This window comes from Erythrolamprus reginae, chromosome 3, assembly GCF_031021105.1.
Source record: "Erythrolamprus reginae isolate rEryReg1 chromosome 3, rEryReg1.hap1, whole genome shotgun sequence".
In the NCBI taxonomy this organism is placed as follows: domain Eukaryota; kingdom Metazoa; phylum Chordata; class Lepidosauria; order Squamata; family Dipsadidae; genus Erythrolamprus; species Erythrolamprus reginae.
The window spans coordinates 33,057,095-33,080,326 of NC_091952.1; the positions used below are offsets into that span (position 1 = coordinate 33,057,095).

General features: G+C 43.3%; 1 long non-coding RNA gene across 2 annotated transcripts in view; it reads right to left on the reverse strand.

Annotated features, from left to right (window-relative positions):
• Positions 1-15,229, reverse strand: part of LOC139165611 (uncharacterized) — a 58,983-nt gene extending 43,754 nt beyond the window's left edge. The window contains exons 1-2 of one of the 2 annotated variants that reach the window (XR_011558778.1): positions 15,147-15,229; positions 14,415-14,585 (exon numbers count right to left, since the gene is read on the reverse strand). This is a non-coding gene — a long non-coding RNA (uncharacterized lncRNA). Of the gene's footprint in view, positions 1-14,414; positions 14,586-15,135 lie in introns of both variants that reach the window. The other variant, XR_011558777.1, reaches the window with a different exon arrangement.
• Between the last annotated feature and the right edge of the window lie 8,003 nt (positions 15,230-23,232).

Consider the following 23,232-nt stretch of genomic DNA (forward strand, 5'->3'; position numbering starts at 1 on the left):
AAGGATGCTACTAGTTTTTGAAAAATAAACACTAGGAGTGATATAGCATTGTCCCTTTTGTACTCATTTGTCATTTATTGTGGTGGTGGTGAGCTTATCTGTTATGTTCAGTCTCAATTATTCTTTTGGCTTAAAGATCAAGATGGATGAGGTATCTTCATCTACTAGATCCTTGGAGACAAGAAAGGCTTACTTGTCTGATGAGATCCACAACTCTCTGTCCTGGTGCAGATCATTATTTCTCTCTTAGGGAAGCCAGTGACTGTTGACTAAAGCAATGGCACTTTGGGATTCTTGATAAAGCTTCAACCATTGTGAGCAAGACTTTATTTTTAATCCAAGAATATCAATTTAGCTATCAGAATCTGCTTTTTTAACTGATTCTGCTGAGCAACAAACAATTATTCTTTTCATGTAGGATCATCACTGAAGGGCTACCAAACTTTTTACTACCACACTGTGGGCGTGGCTTATGCAGGATGCCCTGCATTTTCTTTCAACATCTTTCAGTGCAAATTGGGTGCTCTGGGGTGGAGCTCCATTTCACTACCTCACTGCATTCCACCACCACCCCGTCCGAGCAGTAACCCACCCCTGGTTAGACCACACCGGGAATGGGGCAGCATATAAATCCAAATAATTAACAAACAAACAAACAAATAAATAAATAAATATTGCATCCAGTTTTGGTCACCACATTATTAAAAAAACATTGCAACCCTAGAAAAAGTGCAGAGGAGAACAACCAGGATGATCAGAGGACTGGAGACTCAAACAAATGACGAGTGGGACTGGGCATGGACAGTCTACTGAAGCGAAGGACCAGGGGAGACATGATGGCAGTCTTCCAATACCTGAGGGGCTGCCACAGAAAGAAGGGAGTCGAGCTATTCTCCAAAGCACCCAAAGAATAGACAAGGAATAATGGACAGAAATTGATCAAGAAGAGATCTAACCTAGAAACAAGGAGGAACTTTCTGACAGTGAGAACAATCAACCCATGGAACAGAAGTTGTGGGAGCTTCATCACTTGAAACTTTAAAGAAGAGATTGGACTTCCATTTGTCAGAAATGGTGTAGGGCAGCGGTCCCCAAACTATGGCCCATGGGCCGCATGCGGCCCCCTGAGGCCATTTATCTGGCCCACGGGTGAGTGACAGGAGCACAGGTACATACTTTTCTTTTAATCAAATTCTCTCCTTAGTGTTCCTTCAAAAAGTACAACACCAATTATATTTCTAACTTAATCATTATGCCAAAGTGCTTCCTTGTTTCTTTATACATTTTTCTATAAACTGAGAAAACCTTGTATAGCCAATCAGATGTTAACAAAAGAAAATTAAAAACAAAACATAAACATATATGAATTTCAGATTTCTCCCCCCCTCTAAATAGTATGTTCCCATTTTGTTTTTTACTTTAAAATAAGGTATGTGTATAGGGATCTGTTCATTGTTTTTTTTTATAGTCCAGCCCTACAACAGTTCGAGGGACAATGAACTGGCCCCCTGTGTAAAAAGTTTGGGGACCCCTGCTGTAGAGTTTCCTGCTTGAGCAGGGGGTTGGACTAGATGACCTACAAGGTCCCTTCCAACTCTGAAGAAGGCCCCAGGGCATCCTTCGAAGTGGTAGAGATAAAATTCTACGATGCAAATTCTTGACTCATATCTACAGCAATTTATTTAAGAAATGTACACATAATTTTAAAATTACCCATGTTTAATATTGAAATTAATCCATCATGGTACCCAGTGAAGGGCTACCAAAAGTTTTACTACCACATTGTGGGCGTGGCTTATGCAGGACTTCCTGCATTTTCTTTCAACATCTTTCAGTGAAAATTGGGTGCTCTGGGGTGGAGCTCCATTTTTGCTACCCCACTGTCCACCCCGTCCACCCCATCCGGGCAGCAGCCCACCCCTGACGATGATTCAATATTTGGAACATTCCAAGGTCAAGAGTTGACCACCAAAATTATCATCTGAATTATTCTGAGGGCAGGATAATGGAACAACAGAGTTGGGACTTTGGATGTTTTCTAATCCAAACCCCTGCACAAGTGGGAGACCCTACCATTTCAGACAAATGGCATTCCAATCTCTTCTTTAAAATCTCTAGTGACGGAGTACTCAATAGTTCCAGTTCTTGATTAGACTTCTACTTGATAAATTTCCATCTTGTCATGCCTTCAGGTGCTTTGGAAAATAGTTTTGTGGCCCGCCAGCTGCCAGTGGAGCTAGTGGAAGATTCAGATGAGGAGGAGTTTGGAGAGGAATTTGGGCCAGTTCTGGAGTCTGGGAAAGGCTCTGATGGATGCCTTGTGTCAGACACAGAGATAGAACCAGGGCTGTCTGATATTTCCCAGCCATTGTAGAGGCAGCTGCCTTTGGAGGCTGAGATGAGTGAAGAGGAAGAACAGTGGGGGCCTGTACCAGATGCATGTATGCGCAGAGCAGTTAGGAGAAGTGAACAATAGAGGACAAGGAGTTGATTCAGGAAGCAAAGTACATGTAGATGCTGAATGGTCCCTCCCTGGCTGGGGAATAAATAGAAGACAGGGGAGTAAGTATAAGCAATGATAAAGCAATCTTAACATTAACAAAATATTGTATAATATACATATATCCAATATTAGCTTTTGATATGTTTGTTTTGTCTTGTGTGTATTTACAAAAACTTAAAAAAAATTAAAAAGGACAGGGGAGTCATTGTTGTAGGAGACAACAGTTCGTATTTCTGAAGATTTTGCTCATTGTGTTTCATGCATCAAAGACTGCTTGCCAGAACTTGTCAGAGTCCTTTGGGAGTTGGTTGGCATATAAGTGTGTCAAAGAATGAATGAATGAATGAATGAATGAATAAATGAATGAATGAATGAATAAATAAATAAATAAATAAATAAATAAATAAATAAATAAATAAATAAATAAATAAATAAATAAATTTTGCAGCCTTTTGGCTGGGAACTGATAAGGTTTGTTACTGCATTTAATTCCTTGCAGGATTCTTGCTTGTACTTTTCAGTGGTTGAATGCCATTAATTCACAAGAGATAAATAAAAAGGGGTTTTTCGTGACAGTCTGTTTCTTGCTTCTGCTAAGGCTGGGTCAGAACAAATAGGTTAACTCCTTCTTCTTTGTGACAGACCTTTAGATCAGTGTTTCCCAACCTTGGCAACTTGAAGATATTTGGACTTCAATTCCCAGAATTCCCCAGCCAGCAAATGCAAATGGTTGGGAAACACTGCTTTAGATATTAGAAGAGTGCTATCTCATCACCTCTAATCTTCGGAGAGGGGCGGCATACAAATCTAATAAATTATTATTATTATTATTATTATTATTATTATTATTATTATTATTATTCTCTTTACTAGACATATCCAGTTCCTACAGCTATTCTTCATATGTTTTGGCTTCCAGTCCCATATTCATCTTTGTTGTAATTCCAATTATAGTGGAAAGAAAAAAAGGATAGTATAAAGGAATGAAATATCTATATTGCCACACTTTAATGTACAAAACAGGATGCTGAATCAGATGGCTTTATAGCAACTAGTGCTTTGACTGGGTGGTAATTCTCAAAGGGTCTTGACTAATGTGGAGAATACCAAGTGGAAAAAAAGCTGATTTATATTCTAATTAAACTGTAGAATTCTTATGTTGCAGATCTATACTTGGGGTTTTTTAGAATAAGTTCCAGTGAACCCATTGGGACTTAGTTCTGGGTAGACATTTAGAATTCATTATAATGTTTGTATATTGTGTCAACTCAATAGATAAAGAATAGGCTATAATCACTTGCTGCATGTACTTCCCTTATTAAGAATTTTCACAGAAACTACAATGAAGAATAGTTATTGAATGCATCCCTTTATTAAAATTGTTTTATTATAGAAAAGCTTTATTTAATGATGTGGGGAAAACATTCATCTCATCTCATATTGTTAGGGAAAGAGAACACTTGCAGCCCTAGTAAACAATAGCTTTAAGATCCATAATTCCATATGTTTTGTTTTGTGTAGGGTTTTATTGTATGTGTGTGCACGCACACGTGTTTGCATGCATGCATGCTTAAAAATGTCTTTTATATTCAAGCTTCAGTCTTCTAAGAATCATTAATTGCTGGTACTGATAGCTTCACCACCACTGAAATACCAGTAGCAGTTTTGCTATTTCTTTCCACCTAGGACAAATCAGGATAAGATTTTAAATTGTGACGAGGAAGATCTAGATTCACACGCATCTCATTTATTACTTTTGATGATCAAATTTTCTCTAGTTTCTGATTATGAGAAAAATGGACAGTGTGTGCGTGTGTTGTATGCTAGTTTGAGCTCCAGGAAGAAAAGTAGTATTTAAGCCTAATAAGTGAAATGTAAGACTTATATTAATTGAATGAAGAAGGATGGTGAATTCTAGAATATTAAAATCTGATTTCTATTGCCTTAGATGACTGTCCTCCTATACCAGAATTATGAGTTTTTATTGGCAATGAATCTCCAGAATTCTGGCCAAATCTTTTCTCCATTCTATATTACTTAGGAATACTTCAAATTCAGCCTCTGGGGTTTTTTACATATCAATTGGATTCTCTGTGGCTGTCTTTTTAACTCTCCTAACAAGCCATAATTTGGCTATCCTCTTAAAAGAATTATTGACAAATCCTGGAACACAATACTGAAAATTTGCAATATAGTTCAGCCTTTCCCCAGCTTGATGTCTCTCAGATAGCTTGGATTACAGCTCCCAGGACAGCCAGCCAGCTTGTCCTTCAAAGAATCACAATACCAATACTTCTGGAAAAGGTTTAGTAAGCATCATTCATTATAGCCACAGAGTAGTCGCCACAATTCAGCCAAGATTTATTTATAGCCAGATTAATCTGAATCATATACTGGAATCTTCCACTTAAGTTCCAGATAATCTAAACTGATTCAAAATACTCAGAGGCAATTTTTTTTTAAAATTCTAGCTGCAATAAGTTTCAAAATATGTTATAACATCATTATGAAATACATTCCAAATAAAGTTTTCACTGTTCAGGCAATACACTTAACAGTTCTGAGAAAGAATTGGCAGATGAATGTGTACAAGTTTAGTTACTGGTGGTGGTGGTTTGGTGGGTTTACAGCTTAACATATTAGTTAGTGAGGTTATGGCTCAGTATACTTTGCAAAACAGCAACTTAGATTAAAACAGAGGTAGTGTTGCATGCACTTCTGAAAGTGCCTCTGACAGTACCTAAATTTGATGATAGATAGATAATATTATATTAGATAGATAGGTAGGTAACTAGGTAGATAGATAGAGGATAGGTGATAGATAGGTAGATAGATAGGTAACTAGGTAGATAGATAGATGATAGGTGATAGATGATAGATTTAGATATAGATTGATAAATAGATAGATGATGATAGAAAGAGAGAGAGAGATAAGTATAGAAAGATAGATACATAAAAATACAAATTAGATTATGATGACAGACAGACAGACAATCTTGCTTTCTTAAAGCTTTTTTGAAGGAAAAGACGAACAACTGATTGGAAATATAAGTTCTGCATATTACAGAATATAATTTTGCAACGTGCTACTTTTTCTGATCAATTCCTGATCTTTCGACCCTTTTTCATTTGTGAGCATAATAGCACCAAGCTCTCAACTGCAATCCATTATATTAGCCCAATATCTCCCAACCTTAGTCGTGTTACGATGTCTGGACTTCATCCCAGAATTCCTAAGGCAGCATAAATTCTGGGATTCGAAGGCAACCATTTTATATTATATTTGCCAATGTTGAGAAATATTGCATTTGCCTGTAGCAGAGGGAAGTGAAGAAAAGTAAGGTCACAACCAGCTGTACAGGCATATCATCTTCATCAATTTCTAATTCCATTTTTACCAGGTAACTGTGACCATCAGACTGCAGAACTTCCTAGTCTTTTCTAGAAAAATCTCCTCAGTTTTTTAGCTCTTCCTTTCCATAAACTGAATGTAAGTAATTATGTATTCTTTTAAAAAAGTGATATAAGAATAGGTTTCTGTTATTGTTCCCCTTCACAATATTTTTTTCTTATATAATGTCATGTCTTTTAGACAAAATAGCGTTGGTGGTACTTACCCACCGGCGCCCTTTTTCAGGAGGGCCAGGGAGACCGGCCACATGGCGTAGCCGCCATCTTGTAATTTTCGGCCGAAATCTCGCGAGATTTCGGCCGATGATCAGGCCAGGGTGGCCTGATCAGTGACGTGCCGCGGGCAGGGCCTGCCAGCCCTATAAAAGGGTGTGCAGGCCCGAAGTTACTCCTTTTCGCCCGGACTCGTCTCTTCAAGCAGACACCCACCCGCCCTCCCTATCTTTCAGGTGTGCTATTTGGGTCGCCCTAAGGGGCCGAATAGGAATTTTTGGTGGTCAGGCCCTTTAATCTTGACCATTTTTTCGCCTATTCCACACTGTGGAGACGGACAAAGTGGTTAGGGGGGTGCTTGCACCCGTTTAGGTTGATTGGCTTACCTTTGGTCATTTGGGTAGGCAGGTTAGGGGCATCTTTGGGGATGATTGACAGGTTCTCTCCAAAGGCTTGTGGTATTGGGCGACCTGAGCAGTTGGGGGGAACCTGTCTTTGGGTCCCGCCCATTTAATTCCCCTTGCTAGGGGTAGCCGGCGGGACCTCCCACATGCAAGTGCATGGCATGGTCTCAGGTGAGGGAGGGGTCCCTCACCTGGACTTGCATGGAGCTACGCCCAGAAGTTGCCCCGGAAGTTTATTCTACGTCATTTTCCGCCCCGGAAGCAATTGTTTGACCCTGCGGGTCCTCGTTAGGGTCATAGTTAATTACGTTAATTATGCTAATTTAATTATATAAATTATGCAAATTTATTTTAATAAAAATGACCCAGTTTTAAATCCAGCTCTTGTGTCCGTGTCGTTACTCCGCCTCTCCGGCAAAACATAGTGACACTGATACTCATGGGTGGCAAATCATTTTGGAAACATTTTTTTCCTTTTTTTTTCCACAAAAAGGAAACTTTTTCATTGAAGGGAAGGAAGTCTGAAATGAGGTGAATACAAACACTGGACTGAGCTAGAAAATCTAATCATGATGTTTTCATGATTTATGATCGGAAATATTTAGAATGGGTTATGTAGGTCTACACTTTATCACCCAAACCCTACAGGTCCATCTTGGGAGAACTTCATGTCCCCCAAACAGGCTGGAAGGGATGTCACATGGTCCTTGTCTTACAACCATTCGTTTAGTGACCATTCAAAATTAGACCACTGAAATAATGACTTGTGATCATTTTCACACTTACCATACAGCATCCCCATGATCATGTGAACAGAATTCATATGCTTGGCAACTGACTCCTATGTGAGTCATGTGAAGGGAACCCCTTTTGCTAACTACCAACAAGCAAAGTCAATAGGAAAGTCTATTTAATGATCACTTTATTAATGGTTACTTTTAACAAGTGCAGGGATTGACTTAACCACAGTGGCAAGAAAAGTCATAAAAATGGGACAAAAATCATTTAACAAATGTTCTCACTTGGCAAAAGAAATTTTGGGTTAAATTGAAATCCTGCAACCATTCTACATATGTTTTAGGCCTTTAATCATCTTAGTTACTCTTCTTTACACTTTTTTAAAATGTCTCAATGTCTATTTTGTAATGTGGTGACCAAAACTGGACGCAGTATTCCAGGTGTGGTCTTATTAAGGATTTATAAATCAGCAATAATACTTCACATGATTTTGATTCTACGCCTCTGTTATACAACCAAGGATTGTATTAACTTTTTGGGTTGCTAGTGTTGGGTATTTTGATTATTATTAATATTATTTGTATTAGAAGAGTTCAGCTGGCTTAATTTGCAGCGGATTTAGCATGGCAAGAAATAACACGTGGTTCAAAATCCCATTTGTTAGCAATGAATGATCATCCTTCATAAAGATGAAAAATACAATTTTTACTTACAATTATGTTGATTCATGCAATTGATAGATTGCAGGCAGATAAGTTTATATTCCAGTCCATATTAATAACTTCTGGATGGTCCAATGTGTGAGGATGGCTTTGGATTTCATCTCACACATGTGTCCTCAGCCGAGGACAATGGAGCACACAGGAGTTCAGAAGGAAGAGGTAGAAGAGAAAGAAGAGAGGGGGGGGATCATCTACTCTGCAGAAGTTTATATAGCCTGCAGGGTATCTGCCCCTTTTGGTCATCAAAAGGTGACACACTGGTCATTTAATTGCGACCTGACCATAGAGATGTGTTTACAAGACAGTGCAAGCATGTAGTAGTAGTATTAAACCCAACAGCTAGTACAGTGATCCCTCAAGTTTCGCGATCTCGATCTTCGCGAAACGCTATATTGCGATTTTTTCCACCCGATGACGTCACTCCCTTCCTTTCTCATCTTTCTTTTCTCTCTCTCTTTCTCTATCTTGCTTCTTCCTCTCTCACACTCCTCCTTCCTCCACTCTCATCTCTTTCTTTCCTTCTCTCTCTTTTCTCTATCTCTCCCCCTCTTGCTCTCGAGGCAAGGGGGGAACGGGGCGGCACCCAGGGAAGGTTCCTTCGGCCGCCCAGCAGCTGATCTGCTTGGCAGCGCAGTAGCAGCGAGGAGCCGAAGATGGGGTTTTCCCCTTTGCGTGGGCAACGGGGAAACCCCATCTTCAGCTCCTCGCTGCTACTGCGCTGCCGAGCAGATCAGCTGCTGGGCGGCGGAAGGAACCTTCCCTGGGTCTTCAACCTCCCAGAATTCCCCGCCGCCCATGCAAAGGGGAAACCCCGATCATTGCACCGAGCGGCGGGCAGGTGAGCGGCGGAAAGGCGAGCGGCGGGCGGGGCAGCGGACAAGCGGCGGGCGACAAGTGGCGTGTGGACAAGCGTGCGGGGTGGGCGGGGGCGGCGTGTGGGCGGGGGGACAAGCGGCGTGCGTGCGTGCGCGACAAGCGCTGTGCGGACAAGCGGCGGTGCGGACAAGTGGCGTGCGATGAGGCGGCGGGCGGACAAGTGGCGGCGGGCGGGCAGGGGCAGGCGGGACAAGCGGCGTGCGGACAAGCGGCGTGCGTGCGGGCCGGTGGGCAGGGGACAAGCGGCGTGCGTGCGGCGGACAAGCGGTGGGTGGACAAGCGGCGTGCGGGCGTGTGGGCGGTGGGACAAGCGGCGTGCGGACAAGCGGCATGCGGACAACGGCGGGCGGGGCGGCGAGCTGTATGTAGCGGAAGTAAAAAACATCTGCGCATGCGCGCCCTTTTTCCATGGTAAGCGGCGAGCTCGCCCACCATGGAAAAGTGTGCACGCATGCGCAGATGGTGTTTTTTACTTCCGCAACCCTACATCGCGAAAAATCGAGTATCGCGAGGGGGTCTTGGAACGTAACCCTCGCGATACTCGAGGGATCACTGTATTACCACACACTGCTGACTCATGTTTGAGTGATCATCCACTAGGACTCCAAAGTCTCTTCTCACATTGTTTCCAAGGCAGGATTCATCTAATCCGTACTTGAATCTTTGGTTTTTCCTGCCCAGGTTTAAAACCTTGCTTTTCTCCACATTAAATTTCATTTTGTTGGACAGGGCCAATTGGCCAAGTCTGTCAAGATCTTTTTGGATCCTGAGCTTGTCTTCTGTGGTGTTGGCTATTCTTCTGTGGTGTTGGCTATTCCTGCTAGCTTAGTGTCACGAAAGCAAAGGTAGAACAGATAATAAACCATACTGAAAGCAATTTTCTTTGGTCAGAAAAACATACTTTAATTAATGCTTCCACAAAGAAATGATTTGATTGTATCTCATTTTTTGCTACGTCACGCCTTGAAGAACAACATCTGCATCAAACCTCATCTACTTTCCCCTCATTGTTTAGTTTTAAAATATAAGTGGGAGAAAAGAGGACTGTTCCTTAAATGGAAAGAAATCTCCATATGAAGAAGATGGAATTTGTCCCACTTTTTCCTCAGGGGACATTAAAAAACCACCCTGATCATCACTCTCTGATCATCTGCAATTGGAGAAATGTTGAATCCTGACTGATACATCAGAAAATATTTGAACAATACTTTGTAAGAAAAAAAAAATGCTAACTGTGCATCCTTCTCTTATAACTGAACTGGTATTAAATCAAGAAGCATCTGGGAATTAGCATCACAGATACACTGGCAAACAGAAACCAAACCAGAAATTCCCAACAGGATTGGAAGGTAAAAAGAGCAAAAGTTAGTTATATAGTAAAGGACAAGAGATTATATTTATATCTTTCTGTTGCATTCCAAAATTCTACCTATTTATACATCTCCAGTGAAAGGACATAATTGGCTTGGATTAAAAAGGCCAAATAAAAGCCTTTTATGTTTTTAAAATTAACCAACTGCACTTTTGAACACTGCAAATATTTTTTATCTGTGCATTATTGTTCCCTGGTGGGATATTTTTAAAGCATCTTTAAAATCCTACGCAAAAAACAGCCCCAAGCTTATCATTCCTTGATAAACCCCGATATGACAGTCCTGATTAGCTTATTTATAAAACATGGTTAAAGGTTTGGTTCCAGTCTCTTTCTGTACAGAGATGTAGCACACGGTTAACCAGGAATCATCATTCCCAGAGTTGGACCCTAAGTCCAGAATGACTTTTTCAGTAGGGCATACCTGACACCCAGTAAATATTATTTTTGGAGAAAATACAATTTTTATTTTCTCATACCTTCCATACAGTATGTTGGCAGTTTAATATTTCCACACTAACTTGGCTATATCACAGCAGATCCCTTTCACATTTTATTATTTTCTGTGCTCAGGAAGAATCATTGAATGTCATTTTTAGTTTAATAATTTATACAGTAAATTTGAAAACATATTTAGGCTTGTTTAAGAAACTTATTTAAACTTATTCAGGAAACCTTTATTTTGAAGAGCACTGTAACTTTTTAAAAAGGCAAAAATCGATACAACATTATCAACAGAGTGAACTTGTTGAGATGGCCCCATTATAATTGACATCCCCTCTGCCTATTATTTTTCTTTTCTCTATATAAAAAAGGCAAAAGTAATAGCTTTTTAAAGTTTTTAATATTGTTAACAATTATTTATAAAAGTTTTAAGTAATAATTGTTTTATATTTATTGTTTTTCTGGATTGTGGTACAATACCCAGAATCACTTTATCTCACTCATTAATCTGAGTGGCCATATTAATTTCTGAAATAATATTAAACAATAATATAATTGGGGGGAAAAGCAATAGACATGAAAAAACAAGATTTGGAAAGACTGCAAGGCAGCAATTATTTCAGTTGCTTATCCTAAGGAAAGGTGAGCTACCAAAACCTAAAGGATAAGACAGTGAAGGGATATTTCTTTATAATCAGCCACCAGCTTATGTAGTTTATAGACACAAGATATAATATTAGCCACAAATCAAAAAGTTTAATATAAATAGCAGCTAGCTACATTAATGAAAACTGATATATCACTGGGCACTATTAGCTATAATGAAACGGAAACCTTTTTGAGCAACCTGATATATTAATTAGTGCCAGAAGCTAACTAGAGGTGTCTAACTAATGGGGCTAGCCAGTTCACAGGAAAACTGATGGTTAGCCCATGAATTTGCACGATGATATTTAAATTCTCAAGCAAATTAATTCAACTCATATTTTATTTACACATAATATTGATCATAATAATGCATCATTCTCATCTACAGAAAACATTCCCCAAATTTAATTCTCTCAGGATTCCAAGTTTAAAATAATACATACAAGACACTCTAGGCTTGGCAAAATGAATAGGCATTTATTGCTGTAATTAGTTAATGCATTTAAAATATAAAGGCCTCATTACCATCCTCATTGTTTTAATATCTTCCCAAGAAAAAAAAAGTAAAATAATACTTGAAATATTCAACATACGATGTTGCATCCTTTCAAAATGCACTTTTGAAATGCATTAACCATAAAGCAATACCAATAGCATCTTTCACATGTGAATGTCTATGGAGATTCTCAGTCATCCAGGTCATGGTTGTCCTAAATATGCTTTTTCAAGAGGCAGCTGGACTTTCTGGTTTTTCTTTGAAGACATTTTGCTTCTCATCCAAAAGTCTTCAAAGAAGAAAACAGAAAGTCCAGTTGTCTCTTGAAAAAGCACTTTTGGTATTTGCATGTGAGTGTAGAATTAAAGAAGTTGAGCCATGTTGAGCCAATCCTATTTTTAAAAAATTAAAGCAATGTTGAATACCCATAAGTTTTCCTTAATGGGAAAAGTTTATATAGTGAAAACCATCCCTAGTGTGAAAAAAGGTAGTCACTGTCTCCTTTTGGCATTGCAAAGTGCAATGGATTTATTGGATATGTCCCCCTCCTAATGGCCAGGTCCTTATATATCTTTAATACCGCCATGGGAATTTTTTTCCTAGGTTTGTACAAATGTTTATTATTGACATATGAGATTCTTTGTCATTTATGGTGAACTAATAGCCTTGCAAAATGATATCCTTGCTTTAATTAACTCTCACATAAAGTCACCCACCCACCCAAGCCTCTCTATTTTAGGGCAGAGGAAAGAAAACATATACTGTACTTTCTGTAATTTCTGTAGGCCTTTTCTCTGAACAGGGAAGGAAGTGAGATATAGAACTACCCAACTGAACCAGTATATTATGTTATGGCATTTGTTGTTTATTGCTCTCCTGTCTTTTCCCTCTAAGTCAGGGCCCCCCAAACTTGGCAACTTTAAGACTTGTGGACTTCAACTTCCAGAATTCTGGGAGATGAAGTCCACAAGTCTTAACATTGCCAAGTTTGAAGACCTCTGCCCAAGTGTTAAGGACATGTTGGGTCCAAGCCAATGGAAACCATCCAGACAACTTTGTCTACATAGCCACCAAATATTGAAGTGCTTGGCTACAATATCTCTAGTGATTTCCAAGCCAAGGATGCCATGTAACCCCAAAATTTTATTTTAATTGGGTTGATTGAATTGGATTAAAGGTGCGGGGTTTTTTTATGGCCGTATTCAGAGACCTCTCCATAAATATTCTGCAGTAAGAGAAAGAGAAAAAAAGATGTATGGGATTGAGCCCTATTCACTCTATTTTCATATCATGATTGTAATGCTAAAGTCTGTTTCCACAGCCATAAGGGCTCAAACAGTTGAAACTTTCCCTTCTAAATCAAAGAAAGGCTGTTTTTTTAATATTATTATTATTATTATTATTATTATTATTATTATTATTATTATTATTATTATTTATTGGATTTGTATGCCGCCCCTCTCCGCAGAATTTTAATTCAGTCTAATAATCTTTGGGAGCAATTCATTTGTGGCTTGCTTCATTAATGAATTTATTTTATTTGTTAAATTTATTTATTTATTTGTTAAATTTATAAGCCACTCAACTCTTTGTGGACTCTGGCCGGCAGTCATTTTAATAACGGCCATGCAGTTACTGGTTTCCAAAGGTTTGGAGAAAGGCCAAGCATCACAATTCAGACAACTACAAATTGTCACCCAGACAATGTTGCCTGGTGTGGCCTAGGGGAAGAGCCTTCTCTGTGGGGGCCCCCGCCCTCTGGGATCAGCTCCCCCTAGAGATTCACACTGCCCCCCACCCTCCTTGCCTTCTGTAAGAGTATTAAGACTCACCTGTGTCGCCAGGCTTAGGGCAATTAGGTCTCAGCCCCCGGGCCAACTAAATAAGATATATGTTGTATGATTGAACTGGTATGATTGTTTTTAAATATTGGATTTTTAGATTGTAATTTTAAATTTAATTTGATTTGCTGTTGTACTGTATTGTTATATTATATGCTGTTAGCCACCCTGAGTCCTTGGAAAAGAGCGGCATACAAATAAATAAATAAATAAATAAATAAATCAAACAAGCAAACAAACAAACAAACATACAAACAAACAAACAAACAAACAAACAAACATGCAAGGTCTTCCATTGTTCCAATTAAAAAAGACCAAAAAAACCTGACATTTCTCACTGCAAAGGGAAGGCCAGAGTTTTGTTTTGTTTTAAAAGGTAGGTGTGTGTGTGTGTGTGTGTGTGTGTGTAGGGAGGGAAATGCAATCAAACCTCTGTTCACACCTATTGAACCTTGCACCACTTTCCCAGAGGTGACACAGTCTTCCGAGCGACTGTACATGCCTGAACCAAAAGGCAACCCACAAATGCAGCAATTTAAGGTGAGCATTCTAATTAAGCCCAAATGCATTAAGCTAATGGATTAATCAGTTGTAGGCACAGGGCGGTATTGCAATGCCTGTGAGCATCTGCAGTCTGTGGGTGGCAGGAAGAGAGAAACTGAGGCTGCTTTTTCTAGGAGAGAGAGAGAGGGAGGGAGGGAGGGAGAGAGAGAGAGAGAGAAAGAGAGAGAGAGAGAGAGACCTACCTTGGTAAAAAGGTTTTTCCCCAGGAGAGATCCACCTGAGCCCCTCAGGTCCCTTGCCTGGGATCTGATCAGTCAAACTGGAGGGAGGCTCCTGCTTCCCAAGTCAGGCAGGCCAACATCAAAACATTTGCAAAGTGGGGGGGGGACCGGACTTGCACAGTGTCACCAGTCCTGGGAGACAGAGAGAGAGAGAAAGAGTGTGCAGAAAAGAACCACAGGTACTAAAACTGAAAACTTGCACTTCCGGGCTACTTCCACTTTCAATGCTCCCTGTTCCCCCCACGCCTGATTCTTGCAAAAGCACATCCCTTGATGTGCAATCAATGATTAACTGGGGGGGAGGAACCCGGAGCAGAATTAAACCCAGGAGCTGCTGGATTTCCCCCCCCCCCCCTTCTGATAAACACTCAAAGAACACATCCTAGCCTGGACAATTGAATATTTCATTTGCCCAACAGCATGCGAAACTGACTGTCAATCAGTGTTGCTTCCTAAGTGGACAGTTTGATTTCACAGAAGTTTGATTTACTTGGAGTTCTATTGCGTTGTTTAAGTGTTCCCTTTATTTTTTTTTTTGAGCAGTGTATATACAAACGCAGCCAAAGTGGCGCCATTTCCCCCCTCCCCAATTTCTTTCCTCCCCCTCCCTCCCTTCACCGCTCTCTTTGGACTCCTCTTAAAACCTGAGCCTCCGAACAAGAGCAAATTCACACACACACACCTTCCACATACCTCGACCCCTAAGAGAACCCAGCCGTAAAAGGCATCGCGGAATTCCAGTTCCCTTAGCGGCGCTCGCTGTCTTGCAATGCATTCATGCCTTGCCTGCATATAAAAGTAGCGGACGTTTGCAACCGATAAGTAGGGAGGGAAGCTAGGTAAGTATCGCGAAAGGCCGTGGGGGAGGGGGGGCATAGCAGCGGCGAAGCTTCGCCTCTCTGCGGAGTCTCTGGGAAGGGGGGTGGGTGTTCAAATGAGATTCCAGGAACGCTCCCCTCCCCAGTTGAGCAGTTCTAAAGTGGGAGGGGGGAAGAGAGAGAAGCGGGGGAGATATAAAAAGAAACTTTTCCTTAGTTTGCAAAACCGTGCGGTTTGCACCTTAAATCCCCCCCCCAATTGCACCGCGTTTCTTGCTGAGCGCCCCTCCCATGAAATAAACTTCGGGCCAGGTTTTGCGAGATTATAAACAGGTGAGCCCATTTCTGTCTGTGAAATCACATATGGGAGAGAGAGCTTTCTTGTTTCCAAGGGATCGGAGTGAGCCTAAATCACCCGGCCCGAGCGAGAGTAAAATTGTAGAGGGAGTTAAAGGGCCAAGTCGAGGATTTGTCGATTTTTAGGTGAGTGGGTTGTTTTGCTGAATGGAAGCATCTTGGGGGGGGGGGGGAAGCAACAAGGATACCTCGCGTTCTCCTGTGCTAATCTACCCTTCCCTTTAAATTTCTCTGGCGTTACAAACTGAGCAAAGGAAGACACACGCACGCACACTCCATACGGCCTCTCGTTTGGGACTCGAATCCGAAAGAGTGTCCGCTATCATTTTTTAAAACCCTTGCAAAGGGAAGGAAAAAAACCCTGTCCCGTCTTGTCAGTCTTGACGGCGCCTCTCCCCCCTCCCCCATCGACTGAAGATGCTTCCGAAATAGATTTATTTGAAGTGGGTTGGACGGGATTCCGTTTCAAAATTTGCCGGGTTTATCCGTGGCTTCGATCTTCAGAAGACATCGGGGTGGGTTTTTTTTCGTGGTCCCCCAACTTTTATAAGGGGATCCCCCTACTTTTAGAAGGACTAAATATACACATCGAGCAGAAACCCCAGGGGTGATTCTGCGGTATAAAAGCATTCAGTGCTTTTCACAGGATGGGGGGTGCGAGAGGTGGGCTGCTAAGGTGGAACGGTGGTGTGTGCTCGCCCCCGTGGCTCTGAGTGCGAGCGGAGTGCAGCGCAATTGTGCTAATGCACCTGGGCAGGTAGCGAAATCGCGCGCGGGACACGCAGTCCGCGCGCGATTTCGCTACCTGCCCAGGTGCGTTAGCACAATTGCGCTGCACTCCGCTCGCACTCAGAGCCACGGGGGCGAGCACACCTCTGGATGGGAATAAAATACCCCCAGAATACCCCCCCCCCAGCGAATTACGCCGCCGTCTCTTTGGAAAAGCCCGGCGCAATTTCGCTCCGGAGTGCCTCCGCCTGGCCAATTGTGCTCTGAAATCTCCTCCTGTAAAGATGCTGCTGCGCTGGGCTGCCTCGCGGCAATCTCTGCTTTAAGCCGCTAAACTTTGCGGGTTCGTGAAGAACGCGCGCCCGCGGGTGAGATGGGACTTCCATCCACCTTTCTTTTTTCTTCCTTCCTTACTAAAAGTAAGGCTGGAGATCTGAGGGGTCCATGGACTTGTAGATTAGGCTCACCCAAGACCGCCACTGCTGGTCTTGCTGTCTAAAAGCTGCCTGAATGAGATCCGCTTATGAAATTGACTTACCGTAATAATGAAAGAGCTTGCAAGCTCCTAAGAAGTGGAGACACCATTAGCACCTGGTTAGGGGGTTGGAAAGAAATACTGTATTCTGAGTAAGTAAAGCAATGAAAACAACAACAACCCTGCACAGATTAGGACTTGGAAAGTATTCTTTGCAGAGAATAACAATGAAAGTTTGCTAAGAGGTAGGAACATGGTTAGCACCTACTTAGGGCTAGGAAGAAACTTATTCAGAGCAAATAGAACACTGAGAGAAACCCTGCATAACTTAGGGCTTTGAAAATATTATTCGCTGAAAGAAACAATGAAAGTCCCTGGAAGGTAAGAGCTGGGAAGATCCTTAGCAGCTAGTTGGGGGCTGGTAGAACAAGGCTACATTCAGAGTATAAGACACACCTGAATTTTCAGTCTCTTTGGGGGAGTAAAAAGGTGCGTCTTATACTCCGAAAAATACGGTTGGAACTGGCGCTTTCCACCTTCACTACATCTAGGATTCTAATGCAGTCCCTGACACTCATTCTCTATCAGTTCAATGAATTGAGCTGTGGATTATAGGGGACGAGCTGTGTTAAACTTCAAGACTTCGGGAAGAAGAGCTCAACCTGTTCTAAACATATATTCTAATCAGGGAAGGTTTCCTTTCAGGTTAAACCGGCCTGAATAATAAAAAAAGTTATAAAAGCTCCAAGTCGCCCCTTCAGGATCGTAGAAGAAGACTTCAAGCGCAAAATAATTGCGCAGTTCTTCGCTTTTTTGTGCAGGTTGCCTGGGGATCAACAAGAGGAGGGAGACCCCCAAACTCTAACAGGTGCTTTATTCCTTGCGCCCAACAAGGTGGCTGGTTAAAACCACTTCTTGCGCGGAGGTCAACACTTGCGCGCTCAGTTTAGGTTGCAAGTCTACACAGACCCCTCCCCCCAATCTCAAAAGGCGGCAGCCGAAATCCCAGGTTTAAAAACAAGGCGTGTTTGGAGCTAAAGCCACACAACATCAAAACATCACAAAAGTTTCTTGCTTCCAAAACTTCTGGGATACGCTTGTGGACCAAAGGACTGAGCTAAAGCGAATAGCTTTGCGATGATTTCCGGTGTGTGTGCGTAAATCTAGTACCAGCGCGACTCTCCGCCGACACCTGATTCATTCTGGCTGGTCTTTGGGCTGCCGATTTTTTTTAAAAGACCAGGGTGGTAACTTTTGGGTTATTTTTCTCCTCTCGTATTTGTGTTTTAAGTCTACGGACGCTCCCTCAGCTTTTATAATTCCGGGACGGATTGCGCTTTCGACAACTTAAATTACAAAACGCCAAGTGATGTTAAACCCGGCCTGTAAATCGCAGGCAAAGAAAGGAAATCCAATTCTCTGGAAGTTCCAGGAACCCTATTAATAATAACACCAGTTGGCGGGGTGGGTGGGTGGGTGTTCGTCTAAATGTACCCACATTTCGTGAAGAAAGTCTCTCTTAAACAGTTTACGAGGAGGAAATAAAAAGGCTATTGAAACCGGAGAGAGAGAAGCGCGCCCCCCCCCCCTTTTATGACTGTCTAACGTAGTTTATGACAAACGAGAAGAGCGGTGAGAAAAGCCCGCCGGGGAGGCTCGCGGGAAACCTTCAGTGGGAAGGGAGGGAGAGAGGGAGGGAAAGAAGGGAAAGGAAAGGGAAGGGAAGAGAAGGGAGGGAGGGACACAGGAAGGAAAAGGAAATGGAAGGAAGCAAGCAAGCAAGGAAGGAAGGAAGCGATGAATGAAGGCAAAGGAAGAGAAAGGGAAGGAAGCAAGGAAGGAAGGAAAAGGAGGGGGAAAGGAAAGGAAGGAAGGAAGGAAGGAAGGAGGGGAAAGGAAGGAAGGAAGGAAGGGAAAGGAAGGAAGGAAGGGAAAGGAAAGGAAGCAAGCAAAGAAGGGAAAGGAAAGGAAAGGAAAGGAAAGGAAGGAAGGAAGGAAGGAAGGAAAGTCGAATCTAATTTACAAAGAATTGTCAGTGCGGGGTTGTTAAGAAATATATATATATACACCTCCAGACCTGGTCTCTACCTTTGCCTGGAGCGGGACCCTGTCCCCTTCCTCCCGCCCGCCACTCCCCCGCTGCCTCCAAGAGAAGTGCTTTGGCTGCCGTGGAGAGCGGAGCTGTTTGCCGGTAACGGGGATGCCGGCAAACAGCTCCGCTCTCCACGGACCGCGCGGTCTGGCTAACTAAGCGCCAGGAAAGAACTGCGGGCGGGGGCGGCGGCGAGGGGATGTGCGCTGAAGGGCAAGGAAGGAAGGAAGGAAGGAAGGAAGGAAGGGGAGCGCTCGGGCTCCTCGCTTTCCCACTAGGCTGCCGCCTCACCCGAGCGTTTTTCTTTGGAGACGCGATCTTTTAGTGCGCTCGCTTCCTAAATCTTGGGGTGTTTCGTGGTGACCAGGGCCGGCAAAACCCCTCCAGGAGGCAGACTCTCACGCCGCGCGCCTTCAAAAAGGCTCCCTAGCGTTGTCCCTCAGTATAGGCGCCAAGAGAGGTGGGAACGAACTGCGGTCAATAATAATCCGAAAAAGGATCGTCCCCATCCATCCAGCAATCGTTCGATGATTCCAAAGCAGAAAAAACTTGATTCGGGTGGGAATCGAACTCGATGTGGGCATTTGTTCAGAGCTCGGGGGTTTAGGATCCGGACTGTAAAAATCAAAGGAATTATTACATATGGGAAACGCTGTGAGGAGCAACAATAATAATAATAATAATAATGGAGATCAATAGCAAGCCTACGAGGATCTTTTTTATATACTGCTCAAAAAATAAAAAGGAATACTGTACTCAAAGAACACATTCTAGATCTGAATGAATGAAATATTCTCATTGAATATTTTGTTCTGTACAAAGTTGAATGTGTACAACAGCATGTGAAATTGATTGTCAAAGTGTTGCTTCCTAAGTGCACAGTTTGATTTCACAGAAGTTTGATTTACTTGGAGTTATATTGTGTTGTTTAAGTGTTCCCTTTATTTTTTTTGAGCAGTGTATATAACTAAAAGACAGTGCGATCCTAACCGGATTGAAGTTTGAGGGCGCCAATCTCAGGCGCAGCCTTTGGGGCAAATCACTCCCACTGAACTCAGGAAAAAAGTTAAGACCTCGATCCCAAAAATGCTCTTTACAATGATGGGCTCTCCGGTTTCTGTCGTGGCGTTTTTGTTCCCGCTTTAAAATACCCCGGGAAACCCACCGCCCGAGCGCCTTTGCGCCAAAGATGGGCCGAAGGCGCTTTCCTTCCCTGGAAACTCTAGCTGCCGAGTTTCCTCCCCACTCCTCCCCGTTTACAACAGGGCTCGTGACCGAATTCGAACTCAGATCCCCCTCCCTCCAAGTTCTGACCCCGGGGCTTACGGGGGACGGGATGGCGAGTGAACGGATAAGAGCCCTTGCTTGGGTACAATTTGGCTGATGGGGGCAGGGGGGGGGAAGCAAAATCGAGGAGAAGACGCTTCAACCAGGCGGGGAGGAAGGAACTTTTTAAACGCTCTGTAGTTCCCTTCCCTGAGAGGCCACCCGGTTGACCTCCGCGGTTTCTTGACCGAGCCCAGGAAGTTAGCCGTGGGGCCAAAGCAGAGGTGGGCCGCTAAGGTGGAACTGTGACTTGTGCTTGCCTCCGTAGTGGGGTCCAGCGCAATTCAGCTACTGCACCTGGGCAGGTAGCGAAATCGCGCGCGGACACGCAGCTGCGTGTCCGCGCGCGATTTCGCTACCTGCCCAGGTGCAGTAGCTGAATTGCGCTGGACTCCACCAGCACTGAAAGCCACAGGGGCGACTACACGCCACCGTCCCACCTTAGCAGCCCACCTGTGGGCCAAAGGAAGACTTCTCTAGAACTAGGAATGTGCCCACTGGCGTCAGAAAGAAAGGAACCGGGCAGACCCCTGTCTCCGGAAAACTTGGAAACTTGTACCCCAGTTTTGGTTTTCCCTTTCCGCCTGCCTTTTCCCTTGGATCAGCGCGTTAAGTTAGGCGGCTCGCAACTTTCAAAGTTTTCCCCTTCGGCCTGCAAGTTTGCTGTCGGCTTACAAAGCGTGGGGTGGGTGGGTGAGAGATGGATTGTGAGAATCTCTTACTTGGGTCCTGAAAAGCGATGGCCCTGGTTTTAAAAAAGAAGTGGGGGGAATCCTTTCACGCCAAAGGGTCTCTCGACCTCCGAAGAGCTCTCCCAAGAAAAAAGCCTTTCCTCCGTCTTGCGCCCTCCTTCCCTCGTCCCCGAACTTTCCGTGTCCTACTGTTCTATTGTCTTCTATCATTACTTATCTAATGTTTATTTGCACAAATTACCATCCTATAATTGTTTGGTATAAATGGATCGATGGATGCTTGGGTGGGTAGGTAGGTAGATAGATAGGTAGGTAGGTAGGTAGGTAGGTAGATAGATAGATAGATAGATAGATAGATAGATAGATAGATAGATAGATAGACAGACAGACAGACAGACAGACAGACAGACAGACAGATAAAGGCAGGCAGGTAAGCAAGCAAGCTTCCTTAGAAGCAAGACCACCCGATCGCGTTGATTTTACTAGCGTTCATTTCAAAGCAAAGCGCTTTATCTCGTCTGGGCAAAACCACCGTGAAGATCGCTCCCGAAAGACACGCGTTTAAGGGGCTGGGGTGGAAAACAAACAAACAAACAACGGCAACAACACCAAAAACAGAAGAAGAAGCCCGGTGGGTTATCAGAGATTTAAGAGCCCGTCCTTGGAATTCACCTTTTCGGACGGAGCACTTCTATTATTCCTTCGCGCATTCCGGGATTGGGGATGATTAAACTCACTGGCCATTCTTTTTTAAAAGAAGAAGGCGCTTTGCATATTTAACTCCCCCCTTTTTTTCTTGCCCCCGAATAAAAAGCAGCCGAGGTCGTAGCTCAATGGGATCAAAGAGATAAAGCGCATATTCTTTGAATAAATGGCCAAGGGAAATCCCCCCCCCGGTGTGTGTTTGTGTGCGCGCGCGCGACCGCGTGGGTCTAGATGGCAGGTAAATGAATTAAAAAAAATAAACCAATGGCTTTCGTGAGAGCGAAGGATCGGGTTTTAAAACGCTGCCTCGTGTTTAGCAATGGTGGGTATTTCAACGGGCAGAGACCCTCGCTTCACACGTCCTCACTTTACACCTGGGTTTCGTTTCATTGCCAGACTCTCTCTCTCTCTCTCTCTCTCGTTCTGTCTGTCTGTCTCTCTCGCTTTCTCTCTCTCTCGTTGTGTCTGTCTGTTTTTCTCTCTCGCGCTTTTTCTCTCTCTCGTCCTGTCTCACTTTCTCTCTCTCTCTCTCTCTGTCTGTCTCTTTCTCTCTCTCTCTTTCTCTCTGTCGCTTTCTCTCGCTCTCTGTCGCTTTCTCTCTCTTTCTCGCTTTCTCTCTCTGTCGCTTTCTCTCTCTTTCTCTAGCTCGCTTTCTCTCTCTCTCGGTTTCTCTCTATCTCTCTCGCTTTCTCTCTCTCTCTCTCTGTCGCTTTCTCTCTCTCTCTTTCTCTAGCTCGTCTTCTCTCTCTCTTTCTCTCTCACACACACACTTTTTAATGGATGCGATTTTTCGTGTGACCACTTGGGGTCGCGCTTTATGTCCGTTTGGAACGGAGAGGAGCTGCGAGGAGGGGGAGGGGAAGAGATGAAAAACGCGCGCGCGAGAGAGACTTAATCTCCCTTAATCGCTACAAAATGTTCAAACAAAAATACTGAAGGCGACCCCCCACCCCACCCCGAGGGGAACCCTCCTTGCAGAATAAGGTCGTCTTTGCATGCGATATTGAAAGTTCAATAAATATGTCTGAAGTGGTGGAGGGTTACCTGCCTAAGCAGGGGGTTGGACTAGAAGACCTCCAAAGGTCCCTTCCAACTTTGTTATTATATTATATTAATAATGGCAGGCAAATGGAGGCGGGGGGGGGGGAGTCGCAGCCCTTCCACCCAGAAGCGAAACGCCATTCTGATTCCTCCTCCCCGCTTTCCTTTGCAATCTCAGCCGGGAAAATGAGCGTTGCCGGTTTTTGCTTCTTCGCTTTTAAAACAATCACAAATTCGGGATGGCTTTTCTAGGCCTCGTTCCAGCCTCGATTTGATTTTATGTAATCAGAACTTCGTTGCGACTTGCTCTAAACAGCGGAGGCAAAACGCCGTTTCTCCCAGGCGTTCAGTTGGGACGTCTAAAAGTATGGGAAGGATTGAAAGGCGAAAACCATTTGTCTCCTCGCCTTTTCTTTTACCTCTGGGCCCACGTTGTCTCCCTCCCTCCCTCTCCCTCCTTTCTGCCTCCCTCCCTCCTCTCTCTCCAGCCTCTCTCCCACTTCTCCATTTCTCCCCGCCCTCCCTCCTTCTCTCCTTTCGGTCT